General features: G+C 39.6%; 2 pseudogenes; both read left to right on the top strand.

Annotated features, from left to right (window-relative positions):
- The first annotated feature begins 4484 nt into the window (after positions 1 to 4484).
- On the top strand, positions 4485 to 13591 carry LOC148032109 (S-adenosylmethionine synthase-like; annotated as a pseudogene).
- Position 13592: 1 nt separating this feature from the next.
- Positions 13593 to 14123, top strand: LOC148032108 (S-adenosylmethionine synthase-like; annotated as a pseudogene).
- The last annotated feature ends 4685 nt before the right edge of the window (positions 14124 to 18808 follow it).

The raw sequence follows: 18808 nt of genomic DNA, 5'->3' as shown, positions 1-18808 counted from the left end.
ACAAGCAAGAGAGAGAGAGAGAGAGAGAGAGAGAGAGGCCGTTCCCACTATCACCATCCATGAAGAGGGAGGAGACAAGTGTAAAGGAGAAGGAAGGAACTCCCGAATAAGAAAAAAATGAGAGAAGTACGAAGGGATTCTTCTTCAAGCTTTGAGGTAAGTGCATTATCTATTCTCTCTTTGTTTTTCTCTTTTCTTTCGTTCTCTCTTTCTTTTTGTTGATGAGTGTATTGAGAGAAGAAGTGAGATAGATCAACATGTACAAGGGAGATTGAGAGAGAGAGAGAGAGAGAGAGAGAGAGAGAGGTCGCTGCCACCGCCAATCCACCACAAAAAGAGAGGGGACAACTGCAAAGAAGAAGGAGGGAGCCCATGAAGGAGAAGAAGAAGAAGGAGAGAAGCGCGAAGGGATTCTTCTTCAAGCTTTGAGGTAAGTGCATTATCTATTCTCTCTTTGTTTTTCTCTTTGAGATAAGTGCATTATCTATTCTCTCTTTGTTTTTCTCTTTGTTCTTCAAGCTTTGAGGTAAGTGCATTATCTCTTCTCTCTTTGTTTTTCTCTTTTCTTTACGTCTCTCTTTCTTTTTGTTGATGAAGAGTATATAGAGAGAAGAAGTGAGAGAGATCAACATGCGCAAGGGAGATTGAGAGAGAGAGAGAGAGAGGTCGCTGCCACCACCAATCCACCACAAAAAGAGAGGGGACAATTGCAAAGAAGAAGGAGGGAACCCGTGAAGGAGAAGAAGAAGAAGGAGAGTAGCGCGAAGGGATTCTTCTTCAAGCTTTGAGGTAAGTGCATTATCTATTCTCTCTTTGTTTTTCTCTTTGTTCTTCAAGCTTTGAGGTAAGTGCATTATCTCTTCTCTCTTTGTTTTTCTCTTTTCTTTACTTCTCTCTTTCGTTTTGTTGATGAAGAGTGTATAGAGAGAAGAAGTGAGAGAGATCAACATGCGCAAGGGAGATTGAGAGAGAGAGAGAGAGGTCGCTGCCACCACCAATCCACCACAAAAAGAGAGGGGACAACTGCAAAGAAGAAGGAGGGAACCCGTGAAGGAGAAGAAGAAGGAGAGTAGCGCGAAGGGATTCTTCTTCAAGCTTTGAGGTAAGTGCATTATCTATTCTCTCTTTGTTTTTCTCTTTTCTTTACTTCTCTCTTTCTTTTTGTTGATGAAGAGGGTATAGAGAGAAAAAGTGAGAGAGATCAACATGCGCAAGGGAGATAGAGAGAGAGAGAGAGAGAGAGAGAGAGAGAGAGAGAGAGAGAGAGAGAGGTCATTGCCACCGCCAATCCACCACAAAAATAGAGGGGACAACTGCAAAGAAGAATGAGGGAACCCGTGAAGGAGAAGAAGAAGAAGGAGAGAAGCGTGAAAGAATTCTTCTTCAAGCTTTGAGGTAAATGTATTATATCTTCTCTCTTTGTTTTTCTCTTTTATTTACTTCTCTTTTTATTTTTGTTGATGAAGAGATGTATAGAGAGAAGAAGGGAGACAAATCAACACAAGGGAGATTGAGAGAGAGGGAGAGAGAGAGAGAAGCTGCCATTGCCACTACCATTGCCAGCACATCCACTAAAAGAGAGGGGACAACTACAAAGGAGAAGCCAACCTCTGTCTCTTCTCCATCTTGCCCTCCTCGAGCTTGCATGGCAGGCACCAAGCAAGCATGTCCCAGTTTCTCGATCATGGAGAGGCCTCATGCCAAAGCCCGCCACCTGGAGTACAAGGTGGAGCCTCCTCTAGTGCAGCAACAGGTACTCCCCATAGAGCACAATGACCACTAGAGAAGAAGAGGAGATGGAAACCAAGTAGGCACAAGTGTGAGACAGCCCACCAATAGGAAGGTAGACTGCTACAGCTATGACGATAGAAAGAAGAGCCTACATGATGTACTACGTGTACCTTCTATTACCAAGAATCTATTGTCGATTGGATAGATGGCAGAACGAAATTCGCAAGAATCTAGTGTCAGTTGGATAGATGATTTCAACTGATACACATGGCTGTACATTCGGAAGTACAAGGAAGATCAATGGGACTTATTCATACCTCAGGGTTCTGACTATAATGAAAGCTTGAAATGAAGCTCTTTTTCTTAGGCCTAACGAGTGATTAAAAAGCTCCTTGATTAATACTTTTTTGAATTGATTATATCTAGCTTTTGTAATCACAATCTCTTTTTCTTCTCAGGCCTAAGCAAGTGATGAAAAAGCTCCTTGCGAAATACCTTTTCGAATTAATTATATCTTGCTTTTGCAATCAAAGGATTCAAAATTTTTTTAAATAATCTGATACACAATTTTTAGACATTAGATGTAGCTGACATTGGCAAATGAATTATGCAAGAATATTTAGTACATATAGCTAAAAGGGTGGCAGGGCTATATGCCCTGCCACCTATTTTTTCCTCCTCTGTAACCGTCGCTATTTGCGTTGCAAATTTACTCTGCAACCGTCGCTATATGCGTCGCTAATTGGGTTAGCAACGCAAATAGCGACGTAAATAGCGACGCATATAGCGACACTAATAGCGACGCATATAGCGACGAATCGAGTGTCGCTAATAGCGACACGAATAGCGATGATAGGGATAATTTTTTCCATGACTAATTTCGTCGCTTTAAACATCGCTATTGGGTCTATATGTTGTAGTGACATTGTACTTATTGATGCACTGCACTCGAGGGTCGTCTCCTGTTCTTATCAAATACTTCCATGCCATGGGTTGGGATTATGCACGCTTTGTACCATCATTGAGCATTAGCACAGCATGAGGTCCAGTGCAACTATATGCAGTAAATCTTAGATACATGCGCACATGAGAGAGCACCTGTCATTGAGCACGCACAATTCTCGCACACACCATTTGGGATGTTCATCACAAAGCTAGGAACCTTTGGTTGAGAGTGTAAGGTGGTTGGGAGAGTTTGAGGGTTGTGAAGGATGCCATCAATTGTGAGAAGGGTTGTTCATATTTGGTCAACATCTTGAGGACCATAATTTTCTAGAGTTATTGTGAGATTTTGGATGGGTGGAGCGGAGTATGTCATATCTTTTGATGAGAGTTGAGAGCTGAGGATAATGAATTTTTAATTAATTAAGGATTTTGTTTGCATCTTGCATACCACACAATCACTTCAAGATAGGCTAGGCATGATTCTTCAATGCATACATTATTTTGTGTGTAGCATGGATCGATTGATTGCATATCATGGATCAATTGCATGTTTTCTCAAATCATGTATGGTTGTGCACGGAGTTCTCTTTCAGATCATATTCCTGCTAGGGCACATTGCATGAAAATACAGATTCATTTTGAAAATTCCAAGAATGTCAACAGGAGCCCCAAAGACTTGGTATGCTGTTCCAGGAGACGTAGCTCCAGCTCTAGAAGAGGTGGTGTGTGTGTTTGGGCTAGTCCAAAATGTAGGAGATTTCATTGTAACATTTCCAAGGGCTTACTACCTCGGTTTCAGTCTTGGTTTTAATTGTGGAGAAGTTGCGAATTTTGCAAGTCCTGCTTGGCTTGAAGTAGCAAAGGAGGTTGCCATAAGGAGGGCAGTAATGAATTATCTCCCAATGCTTCCTCATCAACAATTGCTGTACTTGTTGGCCTTGTCTTTTCCCTCAAGAATTCCTTTGGCCTTGGCACATGAATCGCGCAACTCATGCCTTAAGGATAAAAAAACAATGCCTAGGGAAAATTTGGTGAAGACTATGTTTGTAGGAGCCTATGCTTTTTGTTGGACACGGGGGTCTCATGCTGTATTCTACTTGGAGATGATGTAGATTTACCTTCTTTAGACTCAAAGTTTTCTGAACAGAAAGAAATCCCTCCTGTGTCAGTGGCTATATCAGAGGAGCAAAATTTGTTTGCAATAAATGTCAAGAATGCTGATTTGGAAAAGCCTGAGGACCCAATTAATTGTCAAAATGAAGCTTTTTCTAGAGAGGTGCTATTTAAGTGGGGCACTCTTCCATGTGCAGCATGTGGCTTGCTTTGTTTTCCAAGCATGGCTATCGTTGAATCTTGCTCAAGATCTGCTGCATTGCCAGATCCTATTGATTGTACCATTTCTAAAGATGACGTTCAATGTTCATTTTCGGATGCAGGGAAAGAGGGAGTTTGTGCAGGTGAAGATTTAGTGGATCCTTTGTCTACATTAGTGAGCTGTATAGTCAATTCATCTTCACAAATGGACCTCGACAGGCAGAATGAGCGTGGATCAGCAGGACATGCTGAACTAGATGTTCTACAACATGTGAGAAAGTCTCATGCCAGTAAAAGTCTAAGGAAATCGACACTGCTGACTCTGAGGGTGATGGATAGCGGCGGATCTGAAGGAGCATGTGATCAAACTAGTGATTCTTGAGAAGTACCTAGACGAGAAGACAATCTTCCATTTGAATCCGTTGGGAAGATTTGTGATCGGGGGCCCCATGAGGATGCAGGGCTAACAGGGAGGAAGATCATTATTAATACCTATGGACTACGAGAGGATTGTGAGAGACACTTGCAGAGAAATCGACATTGTGTCTGATGTTGTCGGTCTGGATGCCGACAACTGTAAGGTCCTGGTGAACATTGAGCAGCAGAGCTAGACACTGCACAAGGTGACCACAGTCATTTCATCAAGAAGCCTAAGGAAATTGGCGCTGGTGACCAAGGCCACATGTTCGGTTACGCTACTGATGAGACAGAGGAGCTGATGCCGTTGAGCCATGTCTTGGCTACAAAATTGGGAGCCAAGCTTAAGGAGGTGAGGAAAATGGCACATGCACCTGGCTTCATCGTGATGGGAAGACGTAGATGACGGTGGAGTCCAAGAATGATGGAGGTGCCATGGTTCCTATGCGGGTGCACACTGTGCTCATTTCCACACAACACGATGAAACGGTAGCAAACGACGAGATAGAAGCAGATCGAAACAAAAGAGCTATAGTGATGGTGAAAGATTGAAGAAGAAGGTGCAGAACGACGCAAGGAGCGGAAGTGCGGAAGTCGAAGACGAGGATAGACGACATAAAAAGAGGACGAAGGGTGATAGAGAACGAGAAGGAGAGGGGGCAATGAAGACGAGGAAGGCTGCACATGACGCTGAAACTAGAGCACTTTGAAGATGTAGAAGATCGAAGGTGACGACTAGAGAGGAATGAAGAAGAACAAAATGCTGGAGCTTACAGACGGCGCGACGAAGCTATTGCTAAACGAAGCGGACGGCATCAGAAGCAATAAAAGAACTTTGGAAGGCAACAGAAGATGAACAGGGAGGATGACAAAGCAGTCCGATCAGCAGAGGGTAGCATTAACTTAACGCATGAAGTAAAAGTCATAAAGGCTTTAAAATCTTTCTAACTTTTAATATCCTGAGCGTCAAAACAGTGAACGTTAAAAATATTAAATTGCCTCAAGTTTGAAAGGCATAAAAAACCTAAGGCTTTTTGGGAAAGCAAAAGCATATCCAACGTAAGGGAGGATGTAAAAAACTATAAAAGGAGAGGAGAGTAGAGAGTTAGGGGCCCTTCCCTTGAATCTTCTGGTCATCTTGCGAGAGATGTGAGAGGAGGGTGGCATGCGAGAGAATACTTTTGGACATGCTATTGTTGAAGTGGAAGAAGTTAGACTTTGTGGTGTCAAGCTTCGGATCAAGGCTATTAAGGTATGAGAATATAGTTTACTTAGTTTGTTGTCAAAATTTTGATACTTTCATTGTGAGTTGTCTTGTGTGGTTTGTGGTGTTTTGTCAAATATTTTAAATTTTCCAAGTTGTGTTGTGCATTCGACAAAGTAGATTACCCCAACCGGCGTTCCTTAACGTCTTGTTATCGGGTTGTGAGTGAGGTTTGTCTCGATCACCGCTCGCGTAACATCTCTTTTTTGGTGCCCCTGCTGAGGAGTGCCAAAATTTTTGACTTTGTTTGTGATTTGTGGATTGATTTCTTATTTGTAATCTTTTTTTTTTAATGGCTAGTTCTTTTCTTGAATTTTATGGTAAAAAGAGAGAGGATCCTCAGCGATTCCTCGAAAAACTGGAGCTTGGATGTATTATATAGCGAATAAATGACTCAACTCTGAAACTCCAAATTCTGAAATTTCAATTGTTAGATGAAGGTCGCAATTGGTTTGAAGATTATGAAAAGACCCTTAGACTAAGAAATCCTCATGTTCCTATGGAATATGAAGCAACTAAACGGGCGTTCCTTGACTGTTTCAAAGAAACTGAGACTTCCCATGACCTTTCGAGAAAAATAGAAACTTGCCAAAAGAGAGAAGACCAGACCATAGAATTTTTTGCCATAGAGTATGCTAGACTTTGGGATCATTGGAATGTATCTTTGGGCCTAGGAGAGAGAGCCCTGGAAATGTTAAAAATTAAAAATTTCATTGAAAATTTGCAAGGAGAGGTGAGGACAAAATTGGAAATCAAGGAACCAAGTACTTTTGATGAAGCTCTAATGATTGCTATAGGAAAAGAGAGAAAATTTGAGAAAATTAAAAAAAGAGAGTCATTTAGAATACCTATAGACAATAGAGACCAAACTTGGCAAAGAAACGAACAGAATTATCAAGTTTTAGCAAGACAAAATGCTCAACTAGCACCAGAAGTTGAAGATCAATTATCTGGACAAATGCAAAACATGAGGGTAGGAGCGTTGAGAGGTCGATCCTTAGGAAGAGGCAATGGAGGACTAATGGGACAACCAAATCAAGAAAATTTAAGAGGGGGAAGAGGAGGAAATGATAGAGGATATTTTCATAGACCAATGGTAACTTGTTATTCATGTGGAGAGATAGGTCATATAAGTACAAACTATCCATATCCACCTAGAGCAAGGGGGGATATGTATCCTTTACCTCAAAATTTGCCTAACAGACAGAATGATTTTGGGATAGAAATAAAAAATGATTCTACTTCTCAAGAATCAAAGTTAAATGAGGAAGATAAAGGAAAAAGTGCCATAAATTGTATTCTTTTAGAAAATCAAAAAAGAAATTAAAACTGTTGATGTTATGCCTACAATTAAAAGAAAAAGAGATACTGAGAGAGATGAACCTGAAACTAGTAAGGTTGGTGAGAAAAGAGGGAGAAAAACAAAGAGAGGAGAGAAGAAAGAGAAAAAAGAAGAAAATAGAACGAGAGTGCCTATAAAACATTATCATGCTACTGATATTCCTTTGGGAGAAGAAGAAAGTAACTATAATCTAAAGAAAGATATTATGGGTAGGAAAGCATATATATCTTTTGCTCAGTTGATGGAGCTGTGCCCTAGGATGAGACGACAATGGAAGAAATTAGTAAATCCAAAAGGGAGAGAAAGAAAAAAAGGTACTGTAAGAGTTTTGAGTGTAGAGGAGTTACCAGATATTTGTCCTGTAGTTGATGCTTGGTACAAAAATCAAAACATAGGAGAGGCATACATAGATGGAGGAGTACAAGTTAGTGTGATTACCCAAGCATGTGTAGAACAGTTTGGACTTCGAATAGTGGTAGGATCCAGTTTTCGAATTAGGCTTGCAAATCATGCTAAAGTGAAATGCATAGGAATAATTCAAAATCTTGAAATCAAGTTTTATGGAGTTGCTATGAAAATTACTTGTCATGTTATGCCAGCAGGATTAGGAGCATTTTTGCTTATCCTAGGTAGACCTTGGCTTAGGAAAGCAGGAGCGATATAAGATTGGGGAAAAGGAACTCTAACAATTTATGACCGTAGAGCAGTAGCAAAGAAGTTTGATATGGCCTCGAGAAAGGAATTAGTGAATGAGGATACTAGCGAGGAAGAAGAAGATGAAAGTGATAGTATGGAAGAAGAAGATGAAACTGAGGAGGGAAGTTTAGAAAGTGATTCAGATCTAGAAATTTCATCTATAATAATTGAAAAAAATAATAAAAAGAAGAAGGAAATATCCCTAGAAAACAGAGTGAGGTCAATAACTCATATAGAACCATCAATAGTTTCAAGGGTATCAAAAAGCGAAAAAAGTCCTAATTTAAATCTTCCTTCTAAAGAAAAAAGACTTTTGTTCCTGTTAAAGGATGAAGAATCAACTTCAGAAGAAGAAAATTCACAAAAAGTCCAAATTATAAATACTAAAACCAAAGGAAATCAAAAAGATGGGTTTTTTAAAGATGATGAAGAAGGGAAACTAGAGGAATTGGAAAAATTAATGGAACTACCTCAAGTTTCAACAAAAAAAAGAGAGTTTCTAGAAAAAATGTTAAGTCAAGATTTGACAGATGGAGAAAGAAAAAAATATCATTCACTTATAAATAAATATACCAACCTTTTTGCAACTTCATACTTAGAAATCAGAGGAATGAAAGGGGAAGGGCTAAAAATAGAACTGAAAGAAGATGCCAAGATAGTATGTCAAAAGTTAAAACCCCTGACTTCAGAACAAATATCAGTCTTGAAAGAAGAAGTAGATAAATTGTTGCAAGCCGGATTTATTTATCTTGTAGAAGATTCAGAATGGGTAAGCACAATAGTTATAGCATCAAAGAAAATGGGAGGTTGGAGAATTTGTGTTAATTATAAGCCTCTAAATTCCATCACAAAAAGGGATCATTATCCGCTTCCATTTGTAGAAGAAATCTTAGATTCAGTTGCAGGTTTTGAAAGCTATAGTGTTTGTGATGGATATTCTGGATATTTTCAATTACCCATTACTTCTGAAGATCAAAAGAAAACAACTTTTACCTTTCGGACTTAGCAATGGACCAGCCTGGTATCAAGGGAGGATAAATAGAGTGTTTTTGCTATAGAGTTTTACCTTTTGGACTTAGTAATGGACTAGCCTGGTATCACGGGAGGATAAATAGAGTGTTAGCCCCTTACCTAGGGAAGTTTGTTACAGATTTCATTGATGATATTTGTGTTCATAGTACAAGATTAGAACATTGTGAAAAACTTGGAAAAGTATATGAAAGATTGGATAGTTATGGTTGTCAGCTAAATCCAAAAAAATGCAAAATAGCCCAACCAAAAGTGAAACTTCTTGGTCATGTAGTTTTAGAAAATGGAATAGAACCTGATCCTGAAAAAGTAGAAGCCCTAGTAACCTTAGTATCACCTGCAGATACTAAAGAACTTATGACATTCATTTATAATATAAGATATCTATCAAGATTCATTCCTTTGGCATCTCAATTACTCTATCCGTTACAGATGGTAGCTAAGAAGGATCCTTTAGAGTGGACTAAAGAGGCTGAAGAAGTATTTCAACAGGTGAAGGAAACTGTGAGTCATGCATCATCAGTTCAAGCACCTGATTGGGAAAATGAATTTTTCGTGAATCCTTCAATTGGGGAAGATGCTATTGGAGCAATTCTGATGCAACAAGGAAGGAATTCTAGATATATAAGACCTATCTATTTCGCAAGTTGAGTGAAGTTGCAAATAGAAAAAACATATATAGAAATAGAACTGGTAATGTTAAGTGTAATATTTGCTTGTAGAAAGTTTAGGAGATATCTACTACCAAAATCCTTTACTATTTTAACAAGCTATACACTATTGCCACAGTTGGTGAATAACTTAAACTTATCAAGAAGAGTTGTGAAATGGATTGTTGAACTTGAAGAATTTCAATATAAATTCCAGGTTGAGGATTCAACTAGGGCTACAATAGCAGATCTTTTAACCTATAGAGGAAGCTCTTTTTTACTAAGAGGAAAAATTGGAGAAAAAGAAGAAGAAAAACCCGAAATAGAAAACTCATTCGTGATGTATTTTGATGGATCATATCGTAAGGCACACCAAGCATCTTCAGGAGAAATAGTGGTTTATGATCCTCAAGGAAAGTTAATAAAAAAAGAAACAGTTAAACTTGAGGCAACAAGTAATAATGAAGCTGAGTATGCAACCTTACAAGTAGCCATTATGCTTTGTCAAAGAATGGGAATTCGAAGGTTGAGAATTAGAGGTGATGCTTTACTATTAGTAAAGAAAATACTCGGAGTTTGGGAGATCAAAAATCCCAAATTGAAGAGGTTGTGTAATAGAATTTGAAGAGATTTAAAACAGTTTGAAGCTTGGAGTTTGAAACATATTTCCAAGGAAGAAAATCAGGAAGCTCACAATGCAGCCCAATTAGCAATTTGTCAAGTATTTGTAATGAAAGCAAATCTTCCTCTTTATAGGGGAAGAGAAGCTCTTGACTTGGAAGAAGAATTTTTGTTAACAGGGAAAGTACCTTCTAGTATTCAAAAAAACAAAAAATATGGGTTTTTAAGAAGAGCTAGAAGATATAAAATAGTGACCGATGTCCTTTATGCTAAAGGAGTGGATTTAATTTTAAAAAGAGTACCCTGGAAAGAAGAAATATATCACATTCTAGAAACAAATCATGAGGGGGCATGTGGGGGACATTATTCTTTCAAAATAACTTTACAAAAGATTTTAACTGAAGGATATATGTGGCCAAGTGTTCAAAAAGATGTTAATCACTGGTACAAATCCTGTCATGAATGTGAAAGAATGAGTAAGAGAATATTGAAACCTGAAACAAGAAAAACAATTCTTGCATATGACATTTTTGAAAAATGGGAAATTGATGCAATTGGTCCATTACCACATACTTTACGAGGAAAAATATATATTTTGACAACAATTGATTATCTTTCTCGATGGGCAGAAGCTAAGGCTGTAAAAAACATTAGAGCCATATATGTGGGAAAATTTGTCTATGAAGATATATGCTGTAAATTTGGAACACCTTTAGAGATTTTGTCAGACAGAGGACCAGGTTTTAAGGGATAATTAATAGACTATCTTTGTGAGAAAATGAAAATAACAAAAAGATTTGCTTCACCATACTATCCTCAATGTAATGGTCTCAACGAGTGATTCAACGGGGAGTTAATAAGAATGGTGTCTAAAATGACAAAGAATCATCCCCAAACATGGGATATTGAATTGCCAAGTGCTTTATGGGCTTATCGATTAGCAAGAAAAGAAAGTACAGGCTATTCTCCCTTTAAACTAGTTTATGGAAAGGAAGCCTTAATACCTATAGAGGTAGAAATATCGGCTTTAAGGATGTTTGAAAAGTTGACTGAAGGAGAGGAAAAAAATTGTTTCACAGAAAAGTTGATACAATTACAAGAAGCACAATTAAACAGACAGGAAGTGTGTGATCAATATGAGAAAAGTCAAGAAATTTTTTTACAAGAGATTAATAAAAAATTTAAAAACAAAAATATAAAAAAAGGGGATGTAGTTTTGAGATTCAATAGTAAATTGGATCATACTTTTCAAATGAAATTCCAAACAAAGTGGGAAGGACCATTCAGGGTTTTTGAAGTTTTTAAAAATGGAACTTATGCATTAGAAAATTCGGATGGGAAGGCATATAAGCAAAGGATAAATGGATATAGATTAAAGAAGTACATATCAAGGTTAATGACAATACAGATAGAGGAGTGGTTAGAATGACAATTTCAACAAAAGAATGAGGAAATTGAATGGATGATAGATGTTGCATCGTTTTATGAAAGAAATTGCTGCACATGAATGTTTGTAGACTAGGAAAAGGGCTAAATATGTCAAGCGTTTTTGTGAAAACTGAAAAGCCCTAGTCAAACTGTAGTTAGGTTTGATTTTTGCTAGCTTAGTTGTTTGCGTGACAAGTTTGTTTTGTTATTTTGTAATTGGATTTCTTATGTTTGACTAGCATAGGATTTGTTTCTGTCATTTTGTTTAATTTGTTGAGTGTGAAACTTGATAGCCTTGGCCGAGCTTGGTATTTTTTTTGGACAGGATGAAGCTTGTGTTTGTCAATAGCTACTAAACATTGAGGAGCTAGGTATGTTTTCTTGTCGAGACTTTTGCACATCACAGGGATAATGGGTTCACGAGCACTTCACATTGTACTTGTTGAGGCATTGCACTCGAGGGTCGTCTCCTGTTCTTATTAAATATTTCCATGCCATGGGTTGGGATTATGCACGCTTTGCACCATCATTGAGCACTAGCACGGCATGAGGTCCGCTCCAACTATATGCAGTAAATCTTAGATACACGCGCACATGAGAGAGCACATTTGGGATGTTCATCACAAAGCTAGGCGCCATCAATTGTGATAAGGGTTGTTCATATTTGGTCAACATCTTGAGGACCATAATTTTCTAGAGTTATTGTGAGATTTTGGATGGGTGGAGCGGAGTATGTCATATCTTTTGATGAGAGTTGAGAGCCGAGGATAAGGAATTTTTAATTAATTAAGGATTTTGTTTGCATCTTGCATACCACACAATCACATCTAGATAGGCTAGGCATGATTCTTCAATGCATACATTATTTTGTGTGTAGCATGGATCGATTGATTGCATATCATGGATCAATTGCATGTTTTCTCAAATCATGTATGGTTATGCATGGAGTTCTCTTTCAAATCATATTCCTGCTACGGTACATTGTATGAAAATACAGATTCATTTTGAAAATTCCAAGAATGTCAACAGGAGCCCCAAAGACCTGGTATACTGTTCCAGGAGACACAGTTCCAGCTCTAGAAGAGGTGGTGCGTGTGTTTGGGCTAGTCCAAAATGCAAGAGATTTTGTTGTAACATTTCCAAGGGCTTACCACCTTAGTTTTAGTCTCGGTTTTAATTGTGGAGAAGCTACAAATTTTGCAAGTCCTACTTGGCTTGAAGTAGTAAAGGAGGTTGCCATAAGGAGGGCAGCAATGAATTATCTCCCAATGCTTTCTCATCAACAATTGTTGTACTTGTTGGCCTTGTCTTGGCCTTGGTACATGAATCGCGCAGCTCACGCCTTAAGGATAAAAAAACGATGCCAAGGAAAAATTTGGTGAAGACTATGTTTGTAGGATCCTAGGCTTTTTGTTGAACATGGGGGTTTTGTGCTGCATTCTGCTTGGAGATGATGTAGATTTACCTTCTTTAGACTCAAAGTTGCCTGAACAGAAAGAAATCCCTCCTGTGTCAGTGGCTATATCAGAGGAGCAAAATTTGTTTGCAATAAATGTCAAGAATGCTGATTTGGAAAAGCCTGAGGACCCAATTAATTGTCAAAATGAAGCTTTTTCTAGAGAGGTGCTATTCAAGTGGGGCACTCTTCCATGTGCAGCATGTGGCTTGCTTTGTTTTCCAAGCATGGCTATCGTTGAATCTTGCTCAAGATCTGCTGAATTGCCAGATCCTATTGATTGTACCATTTCTAAAGATGACGTTCAATGTTCATTTTCGGATGCAGGGAAAGAGGGAGTTTGTGCAGGTGAAGATTTAGTGGATCCTTTGTCTACATTAGTGAGCTGTATAGTCAATTCATCTTCACAAATGGACCTTGACAGGCAGAATGAGCGTGGATCAGCAGGACATGCTGAACTAGATGTTCTACAACATGTGAGAAAGTCTCATGCCAGTAAAAGTCTGAGGAAATCGACACTGCTGACTTTGAGGGTGATGGATAGCGGCGGATCTGAAGGAGCATGTGATCAAACTAGTGATTCTTGAGAAGTACCTAGACGAGAAGACAATCTTCCATTTGAATCCGTTGGGGAGATTTGTGATCGGGGGCCCCATGAGGATGCAGGGCTAACAGGGAGGAAGATCATTATTAATACCTATGGACTACGAGAGGATTGTGAGAGACACTTGCAGAGAAATCGACATTGTGTCTGATGTTGTCGGTCTGGATGCCGACAACTGTAAGGTCCTGGTGAACATTGAGCAGCAGAGCTAGACACTGCACAAGGTGACCACAGTTATTTCATCAAGAAGTCCAAGGAAATTGGCGCTGGTGACTAAGGCCACATGTTTGGTTACGCTACTGATGAGACAGAGGAGCTGATGCCGTTGAGCCATGTCTTGGCTACAAAATTGGGAGCCAAGCTTAAGGAGGTGAGGAAAACAGCACATGTTCCTCCTGACAGGAAGACGCTGATGACGGTGGAGTACAAGAATGATGGAGGTGCCATGGTTCCTATGCAGGTGCACACTGTGCTCATTTCCACACAACATGATGAAACGGTGGGCAAACAACGAGATAGAAGCGGATCGAAACAAAAGACCTATAGTGATGGTGAAAGACCAAAGAAGAAGATGCAGAAACGATGCAAGGAGCAGAAGTGCGGAAGTCGAAGACGAGGACAGATGACATAAAAAGAGGATGAAGGGTGATAGAGAACAAGAAGGAGAGGGGGCAATGAAGATGAGGAAGGCTACAGGTGACGCTGAAACTGGAGCACTATGAAGACGTAGAAGATCGAAGGTGACGACCGGAGAGGAATGAAGAAGAAAAAAATGATGGAGCTTACAGACGACCGGACAAAGATGGTGGACATAGCTATTGCTAAATGAAGCGGATGGCATCAGAAGTAGTAACTGAACTTTGGAACGCAGTAGAAGATGAACAAGGAGGATAACAAAGCAGTCCGTTCAGCAGAGGGTAGCGTTAACTTAACGCATGAAGTAAAAGCCTTAAAGGCTTTAAAAGCTTTCTAAGCTTTTAATATCCTAAACGTTAAAACCATGAACGTTAAAAATATTAAATTGCCTTAAGTTTGAAAGGCATAAAAAGCCTAAGGCTTTTTGGGAAAGCAAAAGCATATCCAACGTAAGGGACGATGTAAAAAACTATAAAAGGAGAGGAGAGTAGAGAGTTAGGGGCCCTTCCCTTGAATCTTCTTGTCATCTTGTGAGAGATGTGAGAGGAGGGTCGCATGCGAGAGAATACTTCTGGATGTGCTATTGTCGAAGTGGAAGAAGTTAGACTCTGTGGTGTCAAGCTTCGGATCAAGGCTATTAAGGTATGAGAATATAGTTTACTTGGTTTGTTGTCAAAATTTTGATACTTTCATTGTGATTTGTCTTGTGTGGTTTGTGGTGTTTTTTCAAATACTTTAAATTTTCTAAGTTGTGTTGTGATGAATTGTACTGATTACAACTTTCGCATTTTGGGGGTAAAGGCGCCTCTGCCTAGCCGCCCATGTATTACTACACTGACAGTACCCACCACCACACACTGTAGGTGGCGGATGCCCATCACCTTCAATTTATTCTTTATTCTTTTAGTGACAGTTTGAATAAAGGAAGGCCTGGTCACACATTGTGACTGTCAGAGTTGCCATTTGCGTCTCTCTCTCTTCTTGCTCTTGCTCTCCGCCATAGCTCACTTCCAAGAAAGCTTCAATCCTTCTCACCTTTCGATTGGTATCAAAGCTCTGGATTAGAGCTTGATCATGGAGCTTGGCCTGGCATTACTTCAGCTCGGATTGAAGACCTAGAGCTTGGAGCTTCAATGCCAGCCATGCCTTCTTCCCCCCGAGGTAACATTTCATCTCCCGCCCCTCCTCGGCCCTCATAGGCTTTTTGTAGGTGTTCCTTGGCTTCATTGGGCACCTCTATGGCCCCATTTCCCCCCTCATCCTCAACATAACCAATAGGCCCCACAGTCAGCTCACTTTTTTTTTGCGCCTGTTTCAAAAATCCCATTATTTCTCATATCTCGGGTATGCGGAACCTGATTTAGGTAAGGTAAGAGTCTAACTTGGAGTTTCACCATGCCGTAGACGCGATGGCGATGTCAAATCTGCCAAATTCTGATCATAGCATTTTCTGCAATAGATCTAAGTTGATTTACATCAAGAAAATGCCATGCTCTTAGCTTATGTGATGCTCACGAGGTTTGGTATTTGATGTGCCTAGATACTTTGGGGATGTTTGCCCAATGTTTTGAGACGCTTTGGGACTTGGTTTGAGCTTTCATAGCTCGATTTATGTAGGGATTTACTACTGTACATTGTTTGGGCAGCAAGGTTTTATCATGGATGGCTTATTCATAATGCTCTTTGTTGACATTTGGGTGTCCTATTGGATGTATTGATGCTTGGTCATCATGGTTTATGCCTAGATATGCAATTTGAGAGCTATTGAGCCTTGATTTGGATGTGGACACTTTTTTGTTGGTTGGGATTTATACTACTTTTCTTGACAGGTTATTTTACCTCTAGTTTGGTTATGCCTATTGGTTTCGGGCTATGTCTTTAGGATATGCAATGAAGTATTGACCTTCGGGGTACGACATCGAGCTTGTCTTTGGTTCCAAATCTTCATTTGAGCTTGAGCTCGGCTTTGGAATGCATTTGATGCTCCATCCTGGATGTACATATGGCATGTATGTTACCTATGTCTGACCAGTCTTAACATGCTTGGCCTATGCCACTACTACATGCTACTTACATTGTTTGGAGTCGATTGCTTCTAGTGCCTTGTCTTGGCTTGCATCTAGCTTTCAAGAACTTACTTGGGATATTTCTTGTCTTGCAAGAGTTGTATTTGGAATACACTTGATGTCTATGGATGCTTTAGTCTAGTCTTGGATCTTTCGTCATTGGTGCTCTCATATGCCCTTCTTGAGCTTCTTGGCTTGATCAATACGGCTTTTGTGCTAGTGGGAGCATCATTGGATATTTGACAAACATTGAGAAGGTGGTTTATGCTATTGAGCTTTGAGTCTTCTGAGACTGGGATCTTCTTCACTTGGATGTTGCATGGTTGATATGCCGTGGTCCGCATACATGTACTTGGGCTGATTTGGGATTCGTACTCCCTGAGTATACACCTCTTTGTGTTAGGTCTTGCCAGTGTTGTGTACACTTTGCCCAATTACACAAGGGGTGTGCCGGCTTATTGACGGATTCGTTTGACATGCTTGAGTGTTTGCTCGATGTCCATATGACTGTCATATGCTGATTTATGCCTGCTTTGATGCTGGTTATGCTTTGATAGTCAGTGGTTGACTTGCTGCATTGATTTTGCCTACAGTTTGCTCTCATTGTACTTGGCTATAATTTATTACAGTAAGCAACTATATATGGACTCATGTGGAATTTTCATGCTAAATCATCCTGATTTTATGTACTTTTGATGGTACTTGGTCGGCAACATCATTAGCTATCATTTCTCGTGGTCATTTTTCATTGGTTTTGGTGGTATTTTTGGCTGTTTATAGTAGAAAACAAGCAATTTTGAACTGTTTGCACTTTTTTGGACTGCATTATGGGTTCTTCTTCTACTAACAGTGCTATATTTAACATCACCAAGCTTGATGGTACAAATAATGCCTATTGGAAGAGCCAAGTTTGGCAGGTATTGATGCAGAAATCACAGATAAAGCCACCAAGGATGCATGGCAAGCAACCTGAAACTATGATTAATGACGAATGGGATGAGCTTGACAAGTTATGCAAGTCCATCCTCATCTTGTCTGTCACTGAATAGGTGCATTACAATGTGGTTGAGGAAGCATAGAGTGTTTGGCAGCCTTGGGATAAAATTAAGAACATCTATGACAAGAAAAGTCCAACAAGTTAGATGTATTGGCTGAAGCAGCTTATGGACCTGCGAATGAAGGAGAATATGACAATGTCTACTCATTTGATCCAGTTCCATGCTATTCTCAAGTACTTGACTTCGCAAGGTATTACCTTTAATGATGAGGTTACTCCATTGTTTTTGCTTGGGACTCTAAGCGAGTCATGGGATGTATTCCACATTGCCTTATGTGCTCCTGCTACTATTCTAAACTTGCATGATGTAGAGAGTGCTATTTTGCAGGAAGAGATCAACCGTAAGAACTTAGATGCCTCTCGTGTGTCACATGCTTTGATTGTTAGAGGCAGAGATGGTAATGGCAAGAATGACTGTGGGAATGTCTGTGGTGGCAGAGACTTGTAGAAGTCTAGGTCTAAGTCATGTGGTAAGTCACGCAGCAAGCCTCATGGGAGAAATGCTAATGTGGCATGTGATCATTGCGGCAAAAAGGGTCATATACGCCCATAGTGTCATGATTTGCGCAATGAGAAGTACAAAGAGAAGGGAAAAGATAAAATATAGAAAAATTCCACTGATCGCAGCATTATGCCGACGAAATTCAGTGTAAAAATCGAGGCGATAAATGTCATGCGGACTAATGACTCCGATGAGTACATACTTGTAGCTAGTTCTTGTGATGCTACATTGTTGATTGATGTTCACTCTATGTATGGGCAGTGCTAGCTTTTGGATTCTGGTGCTTCATTTCATGTTAGACCATGTCATGAGTGATTCCACTTCTACCGCACTGTCTTTGGTTCAGTTCGCTTGGGTGATGACATGTCACTTGCGATTGTTGGCATTGGGGATGTAAGACTCTAGTTCTCTAATGGTAGTATTTTTTTGTTACAGGATGTATGTCATGTGCTTGGGCATACATGCAGTCTTATGTCTACAGGGCAGCTTGATGATGCTGGTTTTCATGTTTCATTTGGGGATTTTTCCTGGAAGATCACCAGTTGGGTAGACGTGCTTGCTAGAGGTACCAAAGCTGGTAGCCTCTATCCTCTTGTAGTTGATGGGTCCTTTGTTGACCATGTTTTGTTAGTGGGTTCCATCCAACATGTATCTCTTTGGCATGCCCGTTTGGGCCATATGTCCTTGAAGGGAATGAAAATGCTTTCTAGTTTGTAGTACTTACCGCCCCTTGACTATGTTGTCGTGCCACTATGCGCACACCATGTGAAAAACTCTAAAGTGTGGCTTTCTTATTGATCACGCACACCATGTGAAATACTCTAAAGTGTGTCTTTCTTATTGATCTAGAGAGCCAATGCCATTTTAGACATTAGTGTTAGTGTCCATGGTTCAAACATATTAGTTTTTTGGACAAGTGTAGCCAATTTATGATATTTTAGATATTATCTCTTGTAAAAATCCAAAAACTGTAGACAACTTCTAGATTAGGATGACATGCAAAAGAAAGCATGTAGCTTTCAGCCATCTGTGAGGATTTTATGTAAAAAG

The sequence above is a fragment of the Lygodium microphyllum genome, chromosome 8 (genome assembly GCF_053477565.2).
Source record: "Lygodium microphyllum isolate KBCC chromosome 8, Lygodium_microphyllum_v1.1.10, whole genome shotgun sequence".
NCBI lineage: Eukaryota > Viridiplantae > Streptophyta > Polypodiopsida > Schizaeales > Lygodiaceae > Lygodium > Lygodium microphyllum.
This window is presented reverse-complemented; position numbering and strand designations above follow the sequence as displayed.